Source organism: Leptonychotes weddellii, chromosome 13 (genome assembly GCF_054177405.1).
Source record: "Leptonychotes weddellii isolate Sample4059 chromosome 13, ASM5417740v2, whole genome shotgun sequence".
NCBI lineage: Eukaryota > Metazoa > Chordata > Mammalia > Carnivora > Phocidae > Leptonychotes > Leptonychotes weddellii.
Window position 1 is genome coordinate 43,719,356 of NC_138381.1, and position 6,000 is coordinate 43,725,355.

At 45.2% G+C, this 6,000-nt stretch overlaps 1 protein-coding gene and 1 long non-coding RNA gene across 11 annotated transcripts in view; one reads left to right on the plus strand and one right to left on the minus strand.

The window, feature by feature from the left end:
* SLC35D4 (solute carrier family 35 member D4) overlaps nt 1-6,000 on the plus strand; it is an 89,546-nt gene that overhangs the window by 69,316 nt on the left and 14,230 nt on the right. The window lies entirely within an intron of this gene.
* LOC115938661 (uncharacterized) overlaps nt 4,314-6,000 on the minus strand; it is a 6,089-nt gene continuing 4,402 nt past the window's right edge. Inside the window, exon 3 of the long non-coding RNA XR_014139660.1 lies at nt 4,314-4,887. This is a non-coding gene — a long non-coding RNA (uncharacterized LOC115938661). The remainder of the gene's footprint in view (nt 4,888-6,000) is intronic.

The following is a 6,000-nucleotide window of genomic DNA, read 5'->3' on the forward strand; positions in this document are numbered from 1 at the left end:
TGGTTGAGGGGGAGGGGAAGAACTTGCTGATTTTGGGTGGGGACTAAGGACGTGGCTTGGTCCAAGAAGAGCAGACTGGACACAGTTTGCAGGATTAGTGAGACATAAAGGGGAAAAAAGAATGGAGAGAACAGAAGAAAGTGTGAGAGACACAGGGGAAATTGTAAAAAAAATCCAATGTATGTGTAACTGCAGTTCTAAAAGAGAGAGATTGGGCAGACACAGTATTTGAAGGGATAATGGCTGAAAAGTTCCCATAACTGCCGAAAGATATCAATTGCAGCCTAAAGAAGCTCACCAAACCCCAAACAAAAAATACAAAGAAAACCATACTTAGGCATATCCTAGTCAAACTGTTGAAAACCAGAGATGAAGGGGAAATCTTATAATAACCAGAGAAAAAAGACATTACCTTAAAATAAGCAAGTAACTGACATTTCCCCTGTTACTAGGAATGCCAACAGACAATGGAATAACATCTTTGAAGTGCTGAAATTTAGGGGAGAGACGAGGTAATCTCAATAGTCTTATTCCTCTATTCCTGTTAAAGAACTGATCACCAACCTGTTCAAAATTACTATGAGTATATTTGGGGATTTACTGTGTGGAGTTTTTTAGACCCTTACTAAATGTATGTGCTTATTTGATCTCCAGATCTTTCCTAAAATCGCATGTATTATGTATTTTTAAGTAATCTCTATGCCCAGTGTGGGGCTGCACTCACAACCCTGAGATCAAGAGCCACAGGCTTGGGGTGCCTGGGTGACTCAGTTAAGCGTCTGCCTTCTGCTCAGGTCGTGATCTCAGGGTCCTGGGATTGAGCCCCGAGTCAGGGTCTCTGCTTAGCAGGGAGTCTGCTTCTCCCCCACACAAATAAATAAATAAATAAAATCTTAAAAAAAAAAGTTGCGTGCTTTACCAACTGAACCAGCCAGGCGCCCCATAAAATCACATTTAAAACTCATTGTAAATCAAGGAAAGTAGTACATAATTTGGATAGATAGACCATGTTCTAAAGTAAAATATAAATATTTGAAGGTAGAATAAATAAAAGATTCTATAAAAAGGAAACCACAATATAATGGTCTGATACATGTTTAGTGTCAGTTAAGGTGCTGGAAGGAATAGCGATTTAGAATTCCCTGCTACTTGAAATGTGGCCTTGACACCAAAAGCACAAGCCACAAAAGAAAAAACTGATAAAAAATGTGGCCTTGACACCAAAAGCACAAGCCACAAAAGAAAAAACTGATAAACGGGACTTCATCAGAATTACAAACTTTGTTGCAAAGTACACCATCAAGAAAATGAAAAGACAACCCACAGCAAATTATATATCTGATAAGGGACTTGTATCTAGAATATAGAAAGAACTCTTATCAGTCAATAGTAAAGAGAGATAACTCAATTTAAAAGGGGGCAAAGGATCCGAATAGACAGTTCCTTAGAGAAGACACACAAATGGCCAATAGCCCCATGAAAGGATACCCAACATCAGTAGCCACCAGGGAAATGCAAACCAAAATCACAATGAGATACCACTTCACACCCACTAGGATGGCTGCAAAAAAAGGACAAGGTCAAGCATGTGAAGAAATTGGAATCCCCACACTCTGCTGGTGGGAATGTAAAATGGTGCAATAAATGATAGTTACAGAGATGATGGTGATAATGGTGATGGGGATGATGATGTCTTACCAGGTTCTGGCCTATTCATCGATGTTACAAAGTGGTTCTATGAATTTTGGCAGTTTTGTGGACACTTTTACTCAATCTAATGATACGTCAATAACCAGGGATTCAACGATACCTTCCTATGAAAATTACTAGGGAATTCTTTTTTTTTTTTTTAAGATTTTATTATTTGAGAGAGAGAAAGAGAGAGGACGAGTGGTGGGGGGTGGGAGGGGCGAGGGGCAGAGGGAGAAGCAGGCTCCCTGCTGAACAGTTAGCCCGGACGGATGGACGTGGGGCCTGATCCCACAACCCCCAGATCATCACCTGAGCCAAAGGCAGACGCTTAACCGACTGAGCCACCAGGCGCCCAATGTGACTGATATTGGACAGGACTTTAGTTTTTGTCTTTTGGGTGTTTTGAGAGGAGACTGATGTGCGGCCAGGGTTGAGAGCAGCTGAGTCAGGTCGACGTGCCCAGGGTTCAGCAGGACTACTGCTGAGGGCTAGCTACCCCTGAGGTGGAACGGGAGGATCGCCACAGGAGTCAGGCCTGGGTAGTTAGTCCCAGCTCGTCCCTCGTGGTGACTCTGTGCTTTGAGCAACGTCACCTCTAGGAGCTTCAGTTTCTTCACCTGTAAAATGGGGCTAAGCACCCTCCTGTGCAGGGATGTTGGGAGGAGCACATGAGCTCATACATGTAACACTACAGAGCGGACGTCTGGCACATTTTTGGTCCTCTTTAAATTGTGGTCACTTTCTTCCCTTACCTTCTCTGAACGAGATAGTCATGTCATGTCTTTCCTAACTCAGCTCTTCTTCTATAAAATGTAGGAGTTTGTTAAAAGTCACCCAGGGGTTTTCTAGGTTTAAAATTTATCCTTCCTTCCCATACCCTTCATCTCCTTTTGTCCCTCATCTATGTTCTTGATCCCATTGTGCTTATGGGAAACATTGTTCTTCTGATACGTGACAGAGTGAAGACTCATTGTACACTTGAATGAGGTGATACCAAACCATGAATAGCCACGCCCAGTTTAGCTTGAGTTGTCTATCATTAATAATTACACTGGCCATTATAATAAATCAGAGGATTGATAATAAGGGTTAAATTAAATGTTTTTAAATTGCCAAATAGAGTTCTCAGCCTTAGCTGTGGTTGGTGTCTGGTGGATTTGGAATAGTTCCTTGGGTCTTGGGTGAAAAAGAGATTATCTGCTCTTGGTTTATAAATTTTTATGGTTTTACTCTTTACCCTAAAAAGGCCTATTAGTAACATTCATAGGTGAGTCTACAACACAGATGGACTCCAGGACAATCTGACATATACCTCCTGCTCCATGGCCTGGAAAGGAGTTACAGCCTCCCCTTCCTTGGAAATGTGGCCACGCCAAGCCGTCCATACCAGCTAGACAGAGTAGTTCTTGAGACGGTGCTGGAGTTGGAAGGTGTAGAGCAGAACTCCTCACGTTTGAATATGAAAGTGCATCACCTGGCTGTCTGTTCAAATGTAGATGTTCTTCAGTAGGTCTGGGGTGGGGCCTGATACTCTGCATTTCCTACAGGCTCCCAGGTGGTGTTAATGGCAAGGGCATGCAAGACATCTCTTCTTCTGTCTGCCCAGCACTTTCCCTCCTTCCTCCAGGGAAATGTGCCTTCCTTCATTCCAACCATGAAGTTCAAGGTTGAACTTCCACATTTTTACATTACTCTACCCCCCCACCCCCCCACCCCCACCCCGGGCATGGTCAGTTGGTCCAGGAGACAATCAGAATCTTTCCTGACATGTTTGGACTTGAAGCCAGAGTGAGCCAGTCGCGAATCCTCCCTGCGGAGCTCTTTCTAGCCTCCTGGAGGTAATTGGGGAAAGAAGCAGACGTGAGCAGAGTGTTTCTGTTGTTCTCCAGTCTGGCTTCCAACTTCCCCTAATGTATGAAAAGGGATTTAAAAATAAACAAGACTGTGACTTGCCAACTCCAATGAGGTGTATCGGCCACTTACTGTGTGTGGGTCTCTGTTGAACATACAGAGAGGAACATAACACGCCCTGGTGGGGGAGACCACACATTTCCATAGTTTGGCGCGTGCAGTGCCAAGGGGTATGGAAGCCACTGGAAGAGGTGCCTGATCCACCCAGATGTGTGGATGGGGTGGGGGGGGTCAGGTTCATAAAAGTTTTTTAGGGGCACCTGGGTGGCTCAGTGGTTAAGCATCTAACTCTTGGTTTTGGCTAAGGTCATGATCTCAGGGTCCTGGGATTGAGCCCCTTGTCAGCTCTGTGCTCAGCGGGTAGTCTGCTTGAGGATTCTCTCTCCCTCTCACTCTCTCCCCCTCCCCCCCATGCTCTTGTGCTCTCTCCCTCTCTCTAAAATAAATAAATCTTTTGTTTTTTAAAGCTGTACAAGTTTTCTAGAAATGGATTTTCAAAAAGTGAGCAGGAGGGCGCCTGGGTGGCTCAGTTGGTTAAGTGACTGCCTTCGGCTCAGGTCATGATCCTGGAGTCCCTGGATCGGGTCCCGCATCGGGCTCCCTGCTCGGCGGGGAGTCTGCTTCTCCCTCTGACCCACCCCCCTCTCATGTGCTCTCTCTCATTCTCTCTCTCTCAAATAAATAAATAAAATCTTTAAAAAAAAAAAAAGTGAGCAGGAATTGTGTCGGGAGGCCAATTGTGTGAAGTTGTTCCAGGCAGAGGGTCTTTGCTGAGCAAACATGATGGTATGAAACCGTGTTAGAAACACTACAGTGAGTTTAAGTGGGAGGTGCGGGCGGGTCCCTGAGGCAGTGACAGTGCGAGGCCTTTTCTCTGTGCTGCATTCGGTCCCTTTCTTCTTAAGTCGCATGTGTTTAAACAATAACAAAGCAATCACAAACAACAAGCCCGACTCTCTGATCCCCCCGTAAATGCATGATTGTCTGGCAGGTTCCCACCAACCACCACTCCCCTTTCTCTTTGGACAAACAGAAAATTTGTCTTAGGATCGGAATGCATGTTTAAAAAACAAGCCTGATCTGCTTTAAATACCAAAATCTGCTTCAATAACAGAGGTTGTGACATCCGCTGACAAAGCCAGGAAGTTCAAAGGCCCATTGGCCGGCACGATGTATTGAGCTCTGCTGTTGTTGGCATCCCTCAGCCCGCGGCTGGTCCTGGTGTTTGTTGTTCAGATCTGTGTGTGTGACCGAGACATTCCTCAGACCACAGGACTCTTTCTTCTGGGGGGGAAAATTTGTATTTTTAAACATGCTTTCTGAAAGCAAGAACAACAGTTGCTAGTAAGGGCTGCTACTGAAGTCTCTTGAATGGCAAGTTCTAGGAGTAACTCAAAGTCTATTTCTTGAGCACATTTTAGCCATTTTAAAGGCTTGAAAAAAAAAAGTTTACACGTTTATTAACATTCATCACCAGAACTTTTTCATCATCCGAAGCTGAAACTCTGTCCCCATTCACACTAACTCCCCACGCCCAATTCCCCCCAAGCCCTGGTAACTTCCATTCTACTTTCTGTCTCTACGAATGTGATGACTCTAGGTACCTAATATAAGTGGAATCCTACAACACTTGTCTTTCTGTATCTGGCTTATTTCACCTAGTATCATGTCTTTCAGGTTCATCCATGCTGTAGCATGGGTCTGAATTGCCTTCCTCTTAAAGGCTGAATAATTATGTATGTACCACATTTTGCTGATCCATTCATCCATTGATGCATACTTGGGTTGCTTCCAAATCTGGGCTATTGTGAATAATACTGCTACGAACTCGGGTGTGCAAATATCTGTTTGAGTTCCTGCTTTCAGTGGATTCTTGTTTTCCAAAAAAGCCACATGGAGGGGCACCTGGCTGGCTCAGTCGGTAGAGCATGCGACTCTTGGTCTCAGGGTTGTGAGTTTGAGCCCCATGTTGGGTGTAGAGATTACTTAAAAAATAAAATCTTAAAAAAAAAAAAAAGCTGTATGGAGCTGGTGTGGGCCCTTTCTTGAGTTTCTGGCTGTGAGAGGAGACTGACCTGTTGTGAGGGTCCCAGGCCCCTGGAGCCTCCATCTCTCGCTCACAGTTCCCCCACCTGTGATCTCGGGGAGCCCCTTCCCCCCTCTCAGGTCCTGCCCCTAGGTGACCACGCGTAGGACACTCTGCACCCAGCCATGCACCCTCAGCTACTCCTGGCTTCTGTGTGTTCCTCAGTGGAACTGTAAGTGGACTGGACCCTTGGCATGAGCAGGTATATCATTCCCACTTTTGAGTGTCCTTGAGCAGCCCGTGGCGTATAGAAATTTTCCACTTCGCGGGGCGCCTGGGTGGCTCAGTTGGTTGAGCGACTGCCTTCGGCT